The following is a 17,280-nucleotide window of genomic DNA, read 5'->3' on the forward strand; positions in this document are numbered from 1 at the left end:
CTTCGTCTGCATGGACATTTGGATTTGTTACTCCCTAATCTTACCTGGGGCTTTCATTTCAGACTTGGATAAACTGAGGCTCAAGGGAGGAAAATAACATGTACAATTCACAGAACTGTTAGCGACAGAAATGTGATGTGTCCTCGGGGTTCCTTGCTACCAGGCCAGTGGTCTTTCCATTATGTAAATATATCACTTTGACTGTGTCTCAGACTTCAAGAGGTCTTAATGAGAGAATCATGCATTGAACGTGTTCTCATTCAAATGCACATGCTGCCATTGAAAACACGCAGCAAGTTGGGGCCCTACTTTGTGAATGCCTTGCGTGCTTTCCAGATAATGAGTCAGGCATTCGTTCTGCTTTCTGAGTGTGGGTGTCTCTACATAGGTCGATTGTTTTTGTTTTTTTTTTTTTCTCATTCAAAACGTGTCCTTTGCTGTCTCTGAGTGTGTGCCTGTCTGATGTCTCCTGCACTCCTGCAGATGCTGCACAGGCATGCTGAGTGTTCTGGGACCTGACACTTCTGAGTGGAAAAACCCATGTGTCTGGGCATTCTCACGAGCTAATGTTTGTAGCAGTAGCAACCTATCCACTGGAGCATGAATTAATGTTCTCTAGCAAATGCTCTGAGAAGAAACATGGCTAAGGTGAAGTAGGGCCTGCTGGGTTTAGGTATATAACCTCAGGCAAGTCATATAATTTGTCTAGGCCTCAGTTTCTTCACCTATAAAGTGAGGATAATACGGGTGCCTGGGTTGGCTCAGTTGGTTAGGCATCCGCCTCTTGGTTTCAGTTCAGGTCATGATCTCACGGTTGTGAGATCGAGCCCCACATCGGGCTCTGTGCTATCAGCGCGGAGCCCGCTTGGGATTTTCTCTCTCCCTCTCTCTCTGTCCCTCCCCACTCTCTCTCCCTCTCAAAATAGATAAATAAACTTTAAAAAATGAGGACAATAACAATACCTACATCAATGAGCTCCTTTAAAGAGGAAAAAGTTAATTTTTCAAAATTTTGAGAACAGTGCTAGCATATAGTAAGTACTAAATATAAATGACATTCTGGTGAGTTATAGAAGTGAAAACTGGAAACATCCCTTCTCACTTGAGTGATGTGATCCTTCTTAACTCATGTAATCATTGCCAGGCCCGTTGTAAATAGTCAATACTTGTTGCTTTTAACATCATAATGACTTAGAGGAGTTTCAGAAAATTTAGATTCCAGTGATCCACTACAGACCTATGGAAGCAGAGAATCTACTTGTGAGGCCTCATAATCTTTTTTTTTTTTTTTAAGCTGCCCATGTAATTCTGATGATTTAGCCAAGTTTGGAAACATTGATGTAGTTTCATTATTCTTGAATATCTTTGGTGGTGAAGAACTCATAACCTCTTAAAGCTCCCCATTCCACACTGCATAGTTATTTATATTGAGGTAACACCTATTTTCCTCTAGCTCTTACTTCTACCCTCTGGAGGCCACAGAGAACATTTCAAATCTCCTTTCCATATGACAACTCTTCAGATATTTGCAGACAGCTGTCATGTCCCTCCCAAGCATTCTCTTTTGGACAAAATAGTCACATTCTCTCATGGTTCTTAAAAAAGTGTGGATGAACTGACTCTTCTAATTTGATATTAGGGAAAACTGAGCTACAAGACCTCCAGTTATCCTTTGACGCTAAAAGACCAGAAAAATGAGGATGTCGAGACTCTGGGAGACAAGGGATCCTGAATGAGAGATGGGTATGCAGCTTTATTCCACAGGATGAATGCTGCCTACTGCATGTGTCTTCTCATGCAGGAGATCAGAGGTTCCTGAAAATTCCTTGAACATTTGCTATATTCATGCACAAAGAAAAATCTTGGCTTCAGATTTTCAGCCAGGTCCATCTAGGTGGTAGTTCTACAGGTGTACACATAGCTAATAATTCACTGTGATTCATTCAAGTTCATGCATCTTACTGTATTTAATACTTCAAAAATGTAAAAAAAAATGTATAGCTGGGTCAAGTTGCATGAAGACTGCAACGAATTTTCTCCAAAGAATTCACCTAAAAACATATCTTAGATTCATCTAGTTCCATCTTGATTCAAATTCTCACTTCTCCCACTAAGCCCACAGAATGCCTGGGTGGGATTCCAATTCCTTGTGCAAACTGTGGGTGTAGGACATGATGTTGGAGAAAAGAGAAACCATCAGTTGAGAAATTCTGAGCAAGGATTCAGGGATTTTAGGCCCTAACAGGGGAAGCCAAAATTGGTGTTTAATTCTGCATTCCAAGGTTAGTTCCAAGAGGCAGAAGAATCAGAAATAACTGAAGCATGGTCTACATATGTACCTTGTTTGACTCAGATTTTTTATGCCATCCCTAGAACCATGTATACATCAAAACATCTACCAAATCACAACTTTACAAAAGATAATTCTTTGTTGTCAATATAGGAAAGGGAACTATGGAACTTCCCTAAGGTAAATGACTTCACCATATCTGATCACCAATGATCACAAACTTTAGATTTTTGTCAATGTTTGGGAAATAATTATTCTAAAATTTCCGTCAGTGCCCTGGATAAAATAAGAGCTTTGGATAGTGCTAATTCATGACCACCTATTCCAAACTAATCATTTCCCAGATTAATAATTGAGGGTTGGGGTAGGTAAATGTCTTAGCCAAGGTCACATGCATAGTTTGCAGCATTACCCAGGTCTTTTGGCTTCAAGTACAATGATCTTTGTTGCATTTAAAGTAGTCTTTTCCTACCTGGGATTCCCACCAGTTGCAAATTTGTGTTGGAAACAGAATCAATGGTAGTAGTGCTACAGTCAGGAGAGCAGTTGTTCAGAGTGTGAGGACATGGGAAGAAGGCCAGGGAATGATGCAATATTACACTAGCAAGTGATGTCATAGCATGATTTCCTAAGAGATTTACATAAATGCAAGTTCTCAAAAAGCCCTGACAAATGCCAGCCAGTGGGAATGCAGGCATGGAGAACCAATGGCAAACAAGGGAGGGGAACATACAGGAAACCCAGATTTCCTTGCTCATCACTGTGACAAGCTTCACAGATTCCTCAGAAGCCTGAGAAAATTCCCTTTTGCCCCTCTAATCCAGTGCCTTCCCTCAGGCACATAAGCTCCACAGAGCTTTGATTTTCTTCTCTATTTTCCTACTTGCTACTGCTGACATTCAGGCATTTCCCAGTGATGCTGAGAGTGACTCCTCATGTAGTGAAAGTGAGTTTAATCATCAGTCAGGCTACCCAAGAGCTTGACATTCTAAAAATTGGTCTGTCCTCTTCGTTATAATTTGGAGCAAAAATCTTCAATTTTTTAAATTAGAAGCTGTGATTTTTGGAGAATCAATCTTATACAAATGTAATGAGAATATATTTATTGAGTTTGGAGATGACTTAAGAAAGAAAACAGATGGATACCAAATACTAACACTTCAGTTTTGTTTTGATCCCAAACAGTGAAACATCTATTAGTAAGGAAGTTTTGTTAAAATGTGTGTGTGCATGTGCGTGTGTAAGGGTTCACATATGTTAAGTCTCGTTGGCAATGCAAGTTCGTGAAAATATCTACTTAGACCAAACTCATAAGAAACTGATAAGACTATGTTATAAATAAGGAAATAGCTCAGAGTGTGCCAGCCTAGGTCACAGTTTCTCCCTCTCTCTCTCCCTTTCCCTCCCTCCAATCCTCCCTCCCTTTCGCCCTCCCTTCTCCTCTCTCTTCCTTCCTCCTTCTCCCTCTCCCTCCTCCACTGAAAGGCAGTTTAAACAGAGCCAAAGACCCCATCTCAAGCCACAGATCAAAGCAGTTCACAATATGCTTAGGAATTTTAGATTTGAAGACTTTGCTCAACTGCAGAAGCTGCCTAGAGTGCCACAAAATCGCATCTCACGAAGCTTAAACCATAAACAATCAACAAGATCCAACCCCTTCATCCCACTCAGCATTCGTCTTGCTGGAAACAGTCTGGACATCTGCACCTTCTCAGCAATAATTCAAACTATTCCTCTTTCCCCATCACTCCATCTCCCCCAACACCTGCTGGAATATCAGAATATCAGAAACTGCATTATTTGGGGCCACTGAGAGGAATTTGTAAATACCTTCTAGGCAGCAGGTCCTCCACAGCCCCGAATGGGTCATTACTTCTTCATTCTTCCTGCTGGTTTCATTATCACTTGTAGATTTAGTCCTGCACACACCTCTGGAATATAACCAGTAGTCCGTGCCCACTGCAATGGTCATTAAACTAAAAGCTGCGAAGGCTCCCACGGTGGTGATCAACATCTGGATACCTCTGTCACACATCCTCATAATTCTTCATGGTACTCTGGATGGCTGGGGGTTGGAGGGGTAGGTTCAATGCCAGAGGGGAAAATCACTCTGCAGCTGGGTAACCTAGGGCAGGCTCTTCCAAAAATTCGGGTCTCCTTTTGTCACCATCCACAGAGACTTTAGGAAACCTGGGATCTCCTGTCTGGAGCTCTCTCCGGTTCCCTGGGTCGCCTATGGCCCTTGGAAGGGTGCAGGCTCCAGGGGGTTGGTCCACATCACTGCTGCCTTCTGAGGATCCCTGGGTTCCTTTCATTCCTCAGGAGCTTGGTAAAGATGAGGGTCCGTGCAGGGCATGGCTCCGGAGCCTGGAGCTGCCAGCTTGGTTTGAGATGCGCCTGGCTCCTCACAGCCCCGGGAGACTCAAGGCAAAGAAATCCAGAGAGGTCTATGTGTGTGTGTGTGCGTGCGTGCGTGTGTGTGCGAGCGCGTGTGCTGGGGGTGAAGGCGGATGGCAAAAAATAGCACTGCTGGGAGGCGAGTCGCTGAGAAGAGTGTTCATTGCTTCCCCAGCCTCCCAGGAAAGCTCTCCGCCTGCTCCTGACACCCCCGCTCAAACTGGAGAAAAGACAGAGTCCTGGGGCGGGGGCCGGCCGGTTTCATCGGAGGGCAAAGGTCTGCCGTGCTGAAGGGACAGCTCCCGCCTGTTGCCCCGCCTCCGCCTCCCTAACGCCCAGGCTTTAGGTCCGTGGTGCTGAAGGGACAGCTCCCTGGCAGCCGCTGCTGTTGCACCCCCTGCCTTTCCAGCGTCGGGGCTAGATTGCTGGGGTGCCGGAGGGTCAGTCCTCCCTCCCGCCGCCCTTCCCCAGTCCCTTTCCAGGCCAGCCAGCCGGCTCGGCTCTGCCTGGTCAATCCCACGCTCCGCGCAAAGTTTCCGGAGCCCAGGGCAGTCAGCGCCCCGGCTCGTCGGCGCTGCAGCACACCCTGTTCCTCCGCTCCCGGAAGGGTTAAGAAAAGGGGAAGGGGAAAGAAGCCCGCAGCGCACTCTGGCGCTCTCTCAGCTCCCACCCAGCGCGGCGTTTTCCCCCCACCAATGAGCCAGGCAAGTTTGCCTTTTGCTGCGGGCGCCGCTGGAGCCCATTGGGGAAGACCGAGTCTCCTTAAAGGGACCGGCAACTCCCGGCGACAGATCTATGTCTTACTCGGGCGGGTAAAAAGTGTGGTCACAGGCACATCTGTGTATAGTCTGTCTCAATTTGGCTCCCCAGAAAACAAACCAATATGTCTACCCTCCTTTCTCTGGAGCTCTCGTTTACACCGGAGACAACGTGCTCAGATCAGACCCGGAACTGTTCATATACATATGATCATGTATTCCTAAAAGACAGAAGGAACTGAACGTATATAGACTCTGTTGTACGCATATCACAGATTTGGGGCGATGGGGTGTGAGATATTGGTCTTTGATCTCATATACTTTAACATCTTTACGTCTGTGGTGGTGGGGGTTGATGGATTCAAGGTGGGATAGTCAATAAAAATGTCAAATTCTTTCCAAAAGTCCCTGGAATGTTCATTTGTTTACATTTTTGTCTAAGTTAGACCATGAAGCAGGTGAAGTTAGGTCTGCTTTCCTTGTTAGTCCAAAGTGCAAATGCCATTGCACACTTGAAAGCTAGTGAGAGTCTCCCTTTAAAATAGTGTTGCAAATGATCAGCATTTGACCAGCTTTCTATTACTATGTATTCTGGCATACACATGAACACAGAGTTGACTAATGACAGTCCACAGAAATGCCTTTATTATTATTATTATTATTATTATTATTATTATTATTTTCCTATGGCATGTCGGGAGGCTGGGTGTTTGGAATTGAGGCTGCTTGGGTTGTTTCTGCAGTTTCTGAGATGTGACCACTACCAACTGTCATGTTTGAGTATTATTAAACTGGACAAAAATATAATGGAAGGTAATCACAAACACATATAGTCTCCTGGTGCCAAGTCAGGCTCTCTGTCTGAGAGCATCTATACAGATGACTGAGTAGCAGTAATGTATTGAAGAGTTCTCAGATGTAATCACAACTTCTTGGTTACTTTGCTACATTGGGGGGGGGCAGTTTAAGGTCACTTGAAGACTTGATTCTTGGTGTTAGATAAACATACCTGTGCATACATGGATTTGAATATAAGGTCATGGTGTGATTGTGTTTAAATGTTAACCTGTGCTGTGTTCAATTTAGTTATGAGTTCTGAATGCCTGGGAATTTGTGGCAGAAGAAAAGAATTGCACATATGCAAATATATACATGTACCTGTAGACACTGTTGTGGGCCATGTGAATATGTTTGCTATAAATACATAGCTGTGTGGATGGGTGGGCACGCATGCTTGTGTATAGGCATAGCATATGTTTGTGCACCTATATGTATTTAATTCCATATGCATATGTCATGGTTCACAAATACTGTTTTATGGGCAGGAAGTAGAAATATGAAAAATCTGCCACATAACCAAAATGAAAAGGATAAACTTGGGCTCACAACCATAGCTAGCTTTACTCCCAAAGAATGTAAGAGACAACAGAGGAAGGTCTCCAAGGCCTTCTATAAGTGACTTAATTTTTTTCTTAAAAAGAAAATTTGCTTCTTATTACAATGTTCTGCTTTGGCTTTTTTTTTTTTTCTTTTTCAAGGAAAAAGCTATCTGTAACTTGGAGATGAAGTTGCTAATGAGATGTTATTAGATGAGTGAAATTTTCCTTCCCTCCTCTCAGAAAATTAAATAATATAAAATAATTGAAAAATGACCATAATAGCCATTCCAGGATCTGTTTCTTTCTTCCTTTAGTCCAGTAAGGGTAAGAAAGGTCTTTTCCCAGAGCAGGGCCATGTAGATGGGAGGTCAGTGACTTTGGGCTTAAGGAGAGTATGCTCTAGTCACTCCATTCACCAGACCTGCAGTAAAATGAGAGCAGCTTCAGCTAAGGTGATTGTGCCCAGGAGGTCCAGCAGAAGGAATTGGGTATCCAAGTAGGCTACTGTGGAATAGCGAGGGGAGAGTCAGGAGCTCAGGCAGATGAAAGTGATAATTGTAGATCAGGATACTGTAGACAGTAGGAAGGAAAGAAAGGGGCATGTGTTATAAGATGGAGCTTTATACTGAACCTTTGGCCTGATGAAGCAGGATCACCCTTTGCAACTTCTGCCCAGGGCCAAAGCTGATCACAGATTGTGGGAAGTCCTGAACCTGCATTTGAAGCAAGTAAGAACACCTGCCTGGAGTGGGAGTGTGGAGGTAGGGGGGCCATCAGTTAGTTCTCCGTGATGATTCCCCACTTACTAGGGGGTGACCTCATCCTTTCATTCAATTGAATGTGTAGGCGGTATATACATGGGAGCGTAGAATCAGCTTCTAAGCTTAGATTTAATTGCTTATTTCTACCACTAGAGGGCTCTTTCACCAGATCAATCTGGGACCCAAGAGATTCAAAGCACTATCACCTCTGAGGAGCCAAGATGGCAGAACAGCATGGAAGGTTTTTTTTTGTGTCTCGCATCCATGAAATACAACCAGATCAACACCTAGAAAACCGATCTGAGGATTAACACAACAATCTGCACGACCTGAACCACAGAACTCAGCAGGTACATGGCGCAGAGAGGTGAACTGGGGTAGAGAGAAGCCGCAGAGGGCAGGGAGCTGGTGGAGAGAGGATGGAGCCGGTGAAGAGTATGGGAAAAGCACTCCCCAGTAGCAGCTGGAGAGAAAGTGGAAAAGTAGAAACAGCTGCAGGGACCGAACTAAAAAGGAGAAAGGAGAAAGGAGAGGGTTTAAATTTCATTAAGACTATAAACAGGGGGAGCGCAGAGTCTGAAACGCCGCAGCTCTATACCTGGCGGTGCTCTGGTGAGAAGGGCGAATCCCCAGGAGCAGAGTGGGGTCCGGTGTTCTTCAGGCCACACAGGAGAGGCGGTTCCCCTGCTGGGAGGACATCTGGTAGAGGCTGTGTGGGTCCCCCCCAAAGCAAGGCTCCAGTGGCCCTGGGAGAACAACCACTTTCGTTGGTGCTGGAACAAAGTCCCTGGGGGTGAAGCCTGGTGCCAGATGCGTGTTGTGATTGGCCATAGACCCTGAAACGCTGCTGCTACACTGTCGCGCAAACTTTTTCTGGGGCGGGCTGGCACCCGGTCGCAGTCTCCGGCCTGCGGCAGCAGCACAGTCTTGCGAACATTCCTGAGTGTGGCCGGCATCCGGCCATTGCTTGGTGAGACCCTCCACAGAGGGGCAGAACAGGTTGATGCCGCAGTCCCTCAGAAGTGAGGGGTCGGGAAACACAGCCGCATCTGCCTGGGTCTTGGTCACAGACGGTCTAAAAGCGGATGGAAGCCGAAGACAAAGGATACATGTGCAATTGCTGATCGGCGAGAACAGAATTCTGATACTAGAGACCTGGCGGCTGGCTGACGCCATTTTCACTGCCCCTGCGCATGTGCGTAGGCCCCTACAAGCGCCACAATCATCCACCCCAGTAAGCTAAGCAGCGCCATCTAGTGGAGAATGGAGCCATTACACTAAGCCCCGTCCAAATGGGCCAACATCGCTCTTCAGAAACACAACTCTCTGCCTGCTTAGTTTACGGACAATAAAGCGCTTCACAGTTTGACTTCTAGGGGAAAACGAAGTAATTTCAATCATATTTCAGTCTGTTTGCTGGTCCATCTATTAAATTTTCTTTTTTTTTTCTCTTTTTCATTTCTTTTTCTTGAATACAGAAAGAGAAAAATTACTTGAATTTTCAATTTTTATTAAAATATTTTTCTTCAATTTTTTTCTACTATACTTTTTACTTTTGTGTAAATTTTTTCAAATTCTATTTTACTTCCATCATTTCATTTTATTCTACTTCAGTCTATTCATTTTTTCAAATTTTCAAACAATTTCCTCTTTTTTTCTTTCTTTCTTTCCCCCATTTCTCTAATCTATCAAGCTCCTTTCAACACCCAGACCAAAAGGCACCTAGAATCTGACATCATTTATTTCATTAGTGTGTGTGTATGTTGTTTTTAAATTTTTTAATTTTAATTTTTTTAACCTCATTAATTCCTTTTATCCCTTCAAAATGACAAAATGAAGGAATTCACCACAAAAGAAAGAGCAGGAAGAAATGACAGCCAGGGACTTAACCAACACAGATACAAGCAAGATATCTGAACCATAATTTAGAATCATGATAATAATAATACTAGCTGGAGTTGAAAACACATTAGAATCCCTTTCTGTGGAGATAAAAGAAGTGAAAGTTAGTCAGGATGAAATAAAAAATGCTAGAACTGAGCTGCAACCTCAAATGGATGCCACGGAGGCAAGGATGGATGAGGCAGAGCAGAGATCAGTGATATAGAGGACAAACTTATGGAGAATAATGAAGCAGAAAAAAGAGGGAGATTAAGGGGAAAAAGCATGATTTAAGAATTAGAGAAATCAGTGACTCATTAAAAAGGAACAACATCAGAATCATAGGGGTCCCAGAAGATGAAGAGAAATAGGGGTAGAAGGGTTATGTGAACAAATCAGAGTGGGAAACTCTCCCAACCTGGGGAAAGACACAGACATCAAAATCCAGGAAGCAGAGAGGATTCCCATTAGATTCAACAAGAGCCAACCATCAACAAGGCATATTATAGTCAAATTCACAAAATACTCCAGGTAAGGAAAGAATCATGAAAGCAGCAAGGGAAAAAAAGTCCTTAGCCTACAAGGGAAGACAGATGAGGTTTGCAGAAGACCTATCCACAGAAACTTGGCAAGCCAGAAAGGAGTGGCAGGATATATTCAATGTGCTGAGTAAAAAAAAAAATATGCAGTCAAGAATTCCTTGTCCAGCAAGGCTGTCATTCAAAATATAAGGAGAGACTAAAAGTTTCCCAACAAAAATTAAAGGACTTTTGACCCCTAAACCAGCCCTGCAAGAAATTTTAAGAGGGACTCTCTGAGTGGAGGAAAGATGGAAAATAAATAAATAAAAATAAATAAATACCAAAAGCAACAAAGACTAGAAAGGACCGGAGAACACCACCAGAAACTCCAACTCTACAAGCAACATAATGGCAATAAATTCATATCTTTCAGTACTCACTCTAAACGTCAATGGACTAGATGCTCCAATCAAAAGACACAGGGCAACAGAATGGGTAAGAAAACAAGATCCATCTATATGCTGTTTACAAGAGACCCACTTTAGACCTAAAGACACCTTCAGATTGAAAGGAAGGGGATGGACAACCATCTATCATGCTAAGGGTCAACAAAAGAAAGCCAGGCTAGTCATACTTATATCAGACAATTTAGTCTTTAAAATAAAGACTGTATCAAGAGATGAAGAATGGCATTATGTCATAATCAAGGGGCCTATCCACCAAGAAGACCTAACAATTGTAAACATTTATGCTCCAAATGTGAAAGCACCCAAATATGTAAATCAGTTAATCACAAACATAAAGAAACTCATTGATAATAATACCAGAATAGTGGGGGGCTTCAACACCCCACTTATAGCAATGGACAGATCATCTAATCAGAAAATCAACAAGGAAACAATGGCTTTGAATGACACACTGGACCAGATGGACTTAACAGATATACTCAGAACATTTCATCCAGAAGCAGTGGAATATACATTCTTCTTCAGTGCACATGGAACGTTCTCCAGAATAGACCACATACTGGGACACAAATCAGCCCTCAATAAGTACAAAAAGACTGAGATCATACCGTGCATATTTTCAGACCACAAAGCTACGAACCTCGAAATCAACCACAAGAAAAAAATTTGGAAAGGTAACAAATACTTGGAGACTAAAGAACATCCTACTAAAGAATGAATGGGCTAACCAAGAAGTTAAAGAGGAAATTAAAAAGTACATGGAAACCAATGAAAATGATAACACTACAACCCAAAACCTCTGGGATGCAGCAAAGGTGGTCATAAGAGGAAAGTATACAGCAAATTCAGGCCTTCCTAAAGAAGGAAGAAAGGTCTCAGATACACAACCTAACCTTATACCTTAAAGAGCTGGAAAAAGAACAGCAAATAAAACTCAAAACCAGCAGAAGACGGGAAATAATAAAGATTAGAGCAGAAATTAATGCTATCAAAACCAAACAAACAAACAAACAAACAAACAAAAAAAACCCAGTAGAACAGATCAATGAAACCAGAAGACGGTCCTTTGAAAGAATTAACAAAATTGATAAACCACTAGCCAGTTGGATCAAAAAGAAAAAGGAAAGGACCCAAATAAGTAAAATCAAGAATGAAAGAGGAGAGATCACAACCAACACAGCAGAAATAAAAACAATAATAAGAGAATATTATGAGCAATTATGCGCCAATAAAATGGGCAATCTGGAAGAAATGGACAAATTCCTAGAAACACATATACTACCAAAACTGAAACAGGAAGAAATAGAAAATTTGAACAGACCCATAACCAGTAAATAAATCGAATTAGTAATAAAAAATCTCCCAAAAAACAAGAGTCCTGGGCCAGATGGCTTTCCAGGGGAATTCTACCAAACATTTAAGGAAGAGTTAACACGTATTCTCTTGAAGCTGTTCCAAAACATAGAAATGGAAGGAAAACTTCCAAACTCTTTCTATGAACCCAGCATTACCTTGATTCCAAAACAAGACAGAAACCCCACTAAAAAAGGAGAACTATAGACCAATTTCCCTGATGAACATGGATGCAAAAAATCCTCAACAAGATATTAGCCAACCAGATCCAATATACATTAAAAAAATTATTCACTACAACCAAGTGGGATTTATACCTGGGATGCAGGGCTGGTTCAATATTCGCAAAACAATCAATGTGATTCATCACATCAATAAAAGAAAGGACAAGAACCACATGATCCTCTCAGAAGATGCAGAGAAAGCATTCGACAAAATACAGCATCCTTTCTTGATGAAAACCCTCCAGAAAGTAGGGATAGAAGGATCATACCTCGAGATCATAAAAGCCATTTATGAAAGACCCAATGCTAATATCATCCTCAATGGGGAAAAACTGAGAACTTTCCCCCTAAGGTCAGGAGAAAGACAGGGATGTCCACTCTCACCACTGTTATTCAACATAGTATTGGAAGTCTTAGCCTCAGCAATCAGACAACACAAAGAAATAAAAGGCATCCACATTGGGCAGGAGGAGGTCAAACTTTCACTCTTTGCAGATGACATGATACTCCATATGGAAAACCCAAAGGATTCCACCAAAAAACTGCTAGAACTGATTCACGAATTCAAAAAAGTTGCAGGATATAAAATCAATGCACAGAAATCAGTTACATTCCTATACACCAACAATGAAGCAACAGGAAGAGAAATCAAGGAATTGATCCCATTTACAATTGTACCAGAAACCATAAAATACCTAGGAAGAAATCTAACCAAAGAGGTACCAATCTATACACTGAAAACTATAGAAAGCTTATGAAAGAAATTGAAGAAGACACACAAAAAATGGAAAAGTATTCCATGTTCCTGGATAGGAAGAACAAATATTGTTAAAATGTCAATACTACCCAAAGCAATCTACATATTCAATGCAATCCCTATCAAAATAACACCAGCATTCTTCACAGAGCTAGAACATACAATCCTAAAATTTGTATGGAACCAGACAAGAGTCTGAATAGCCAAAGCAATCTTGAAAAAGAAAACCAAAGCAGGAGGCATCACAATCCTGGACTTCAAGCTGTACTACAAAGCAGTAATCATCAAATCAATATGGTACTGGCACAAGAACAGACACTCAGATCAATGAAACAGAATAGAGAACCCAGAAATGGACCTACAAACATATGGCCAACTAATCTTTGACAAAGCAGGAAAGAATATCCAATGGAATAAAGACAGTCTCTTCAGCAAATGGTGCTGGGAAAACTGGACAGCGACATGGAGAAGAATGAACCTGAACCACTTTCTTACACCAGACACAAAAATAAACTCAACATGGATGAAAGACCTCAATGTAAGACAGGAAGCCATAAAAATTCTTGAGGAGAAAGCAGGAAAAAGCCTCTCTGATCTTGGCCTCAGCAAATTTTTACTTAACATATCTCTGGAGGCAAGGAAACAAAAGCAAAAATGAACTACTGGAACCTCATCAAAATAAAAAGCTTCTTCACAGTGAAGGAAACCATCAGCAAAACTAAAAGGCAACCGACGGAATGGGAGAAGATATTTGCAAATGACATATTAGATAAAGGGTTAGTATCCAAAATCTATAAAGAACTTACCAAACTCAATACCCAAAAAACAAATAATCCAGTGAGGAAATGGGCAAAAGACATGAATAGAGACTTTTCCAAAGAAGATATCCAGATGGTGAACAGACACATGAAAAAATGCTCAACATCACTCATCATCAGGCAAATACAAATCAAAACCACAATGAGATACCACCTCACACCTGTCAGAATGGCTAACATTAACAGCTCAGGCAACAACAGATGTTGGCGAGGATGTGGAGAAAGAGGATCTCTTCTGAACTGCTGGTGGGAATGCAAACTGGTGCAGTCACTCTGGAAAAAAGTATGGAGGTTCCTCAAAAAATGAAAAATAGAACTACTGTAGAACCCAGCAATTGCACTATTAGGCATTTATCCAAGGGATACAGGTGTGCTGTTTTGAAGGGACACATGCACTCCAATGTTTATAGCAGCACTATCAACAACAGCCAAAGTATGGAAAGAGCCCAAAAGTCCATCGATGGATAAATGAAGATGTGATATATATATATATATATATATATATATATATATATATATGTACATACATACAATGCAGTGTTACTTGGCAATCAAAAAGAATGAAATCTTGCCATTTGTAACTACGTGGATGGAACTGGAGGGTATTATGCTAAGTGAAGTTAGTCAGAGAAAGACAAATATCATATGACTTCACTCATATGAGGACTTTAAGAGACAAAACAGATGAACATAAGGGAAGGGAAGCCAAAATAATATAAAAACAGGGAGGGGGACAAAACATAAGAGACTCTTAAATATGGAGAACAAACAGAGGGTTACTGGAGGGGTTGTGGGAGGGGAGATGGGCTAAATGAGTAAGGGGCACTAAGGACTCCTGAAGTCATTGTTGGATGTAAATTTAAAAAATTTGGATGTAAATTTAAAAAATACAAAAAATAAATTAAAAAAACAAAACAAAACAAAACAAAAACACAAAGCACTATCACATCTTACAGTAATGGAGCCTGGCTCTCCCTGTTTGCTGATAATTTCTGATCCTACTTTTGTGGTGGGAGACTGGGAGGCATTTACATGGTTTAAAACTGATGTTTGATCCTCTTATTAAGGCTTTGTTCTATCTCTTCTTTAAGTAGGCTTCATGCCCCGCACAGAGTCCAACATGGGGCTTAAACTCACAACCCTGAGATGAAGACCTGAGCTGAGATCAAAAGTTGGATGCTTAACCGACTGAGCCACCCAGGTACCCTGAGGCTTATCTTTTTTTTTTTTTTTTATTGGACTCTTAGTGGAGTAGCTGGCTTGGTATATCTGCTTTTTTCTCTGTGTATCCTTTTATATATTGGAGTCACCTTCAACTCAGGAGGGGTCAGTGCCCCTTGAAGGTGGTTGTGTCTTTCAGGAAGGTGTACTGACAGTTGTTTTAATTCAATAAATGCTTCCTGTGTGCCTACTATGTGCAAAGCTTACCACTTTGCAGGACACAAAGATATGGTTCCTATCCTCCAAGGAGCCCATAACATAGTAGGGGGCATTTCATTACTACATTTGGCTGTAAACACTGGAAACTCACTGGCGACAGTTTAAAAAATTGGGAGATTTTGTATAAAGATACGGTGGCATTTCAAGGAACCTTAGGGCAAAGACACAATCAGGCCTTAGCAAGGAATTGAAGCCAGGAAATAAAAGTCATCAGGGGTCTTGCCAGTCACTTTATTTTTCATCTCAGCCTCTTTTTCTTATTATTTTGGTGTTGTTGTTATTGTTGAGAAAAACCATTTTGCCTTCTCTATTCTTCAATCCTTAAGATAAAACCTGGATTTAGAGTTTTTACATCATCTCTACTCAAGAGACCCAGACTGAAGTGGGAAATTTTAGTCCCAATTCCAAATTTCCAGGAGAGCAAATGATTGGTCTGTCTTGTTTCATGTGCCATTTCTTGGCCCAACCAGCTGTGGTCATGGAGAGAGGATCGTGTGCTACAAACATGGCTATCGGGACCAGCCGCTGGGAGCTGAGGAAGGGAGGAAAGATCTTGGGGTAGGAGGAATTTCTGTAACATCTTAAATGACTACTACAAAAAGTCCATGTAATTCACATTTGGAGCCACTCCATGATGCCCAGGTATTCAACAGTAAAACAGGATCACAAATGAGAAGACAACATGGCAGGACTGGGGGACTCTTGGAGCACTCTGATAGAAGTGGTACTGGGCTAAGTGTCAGTGATACCAAACCAGCCTCACCTTTTGTCTATGCCCTTATTCCAAGGGCAAAAGGTTAAAAGAGAAAAATTTTTCTAGACTTACCTGAGGTAAAGGTCAAGGAGGATGGTGGAAACCAAGCTGACTCAGCCTGGGTAGTATAGTTTCTGCTGTCTTATAATTTCTCCTTGATGTTTCCACATGGTCTAGTTATTCGTTTTTCTACTGTTAGATTCAACTTCATGCAAAAAAGCATTGAAAATGACATGTGGCTATAAAGCACACCTTCCCATTATTATTGAAACTCTAGCCTTACCAACATTTAGGCAACTGAAGCCCCCTGTTCTCACTTGCTCACAGCCAAGTGCTTGCAAGTTCAATTCCCACTATACACACAGGTGACGGGACAGTGGGTGGTGGAACGGGGGCGGTGGGGGGGGGAGGGGTGGCAGGGACGCAGCATCCTGATATTACAAAGAGAAGAGCTAAGATATACCGTCTAGAGTTCATGAAAGGAGAACTAGAGGTTGAGGCATGTTATTGAGAGTTACAAAGATAACAGAGGAACTAAAAATATCCTACAACTGTACTTGGGGTGAAGCAATTTGAACTAAGACAAAAACACAACTTGGTTGCCTTCTGGGGAGAGGGACAGGAGTGAGACCAGTCCCTTGGGACCGGTCACATAAGGCCTTGCACCCTATTGGATTAAAAATCTTGTGCATGTATCCTTTGATAAATGTTTAGTCAATTAGAAAATAAATGAAAACAGTATGCAGCTAGCTGCCACCTGCCCATCTCTCTCAGCCACCTCCTGCTTTATCAGTATAGAAATGCCAGGTGTTTCCTGTGACTCATCTGTCTATTCCCCGTGCCTGGAATGCTCTTCCATGAGATAGCCTTTTTATATAAAAAAAAACACATTTATTTTGAAATAATTTTGAATTTACATAAAAGTTGCTGCCACCAGATGTTCTCCTGGTTCAATCCCTCACTTCATTCATATCTCAGCTCAAATGTCACCTTCTCAGAGAGTCCTTTTTTAACTGCTCTCTCTAAAATAACACCCTGTGCTTCTCTCTGTCCTCTTACTCTTTTCTCTTTCTCCATAGCATTTATTAATATCTGACATTATTCTATGTATATATACACATATGTCCATATGCATGTATATATGCTTTTATGTTTATTGCCATCTCCCCCAACTAGAGCAAAAGAATCCTGAGAGGACAGGTGCTTTGTCTTGTTCACATTTAAATGAGAAGACCCTGGAACAGTGCCCAGAATATAGTAGGCACTCAATTAGCATTTGATTAATCAATTAATTGCATAAAGAATCATTACATTTCACACACTGCAACAGGCGCTGGAAAGTCAGTAATAATAAGCAAGACAGACATGTTATTAATCGTCTGGAACTCTCAGTCTACTGGAGAGGACAGGGGTAATTGAACAAATCAGAGTAATTGTAGTAGATGCTGCCGGTACCCCCCAGAAGCCCAGATCCCCTTTA

Source organism: Panthera tigris, chromosome E3 (assembly GCF_018350195.1).
Source record: "Panthera tigris isolate Pti1 chromosome E3, P.tigris_Pti1_mat1.1, whole genome shotgun sequence".
Taxonomy (NCBI): domain Eukaryota; kingdom Metazoa; phylum Chordata; class Mammalia; order Carnivora; family Felidae; genus Panthera; species Panthera tigris.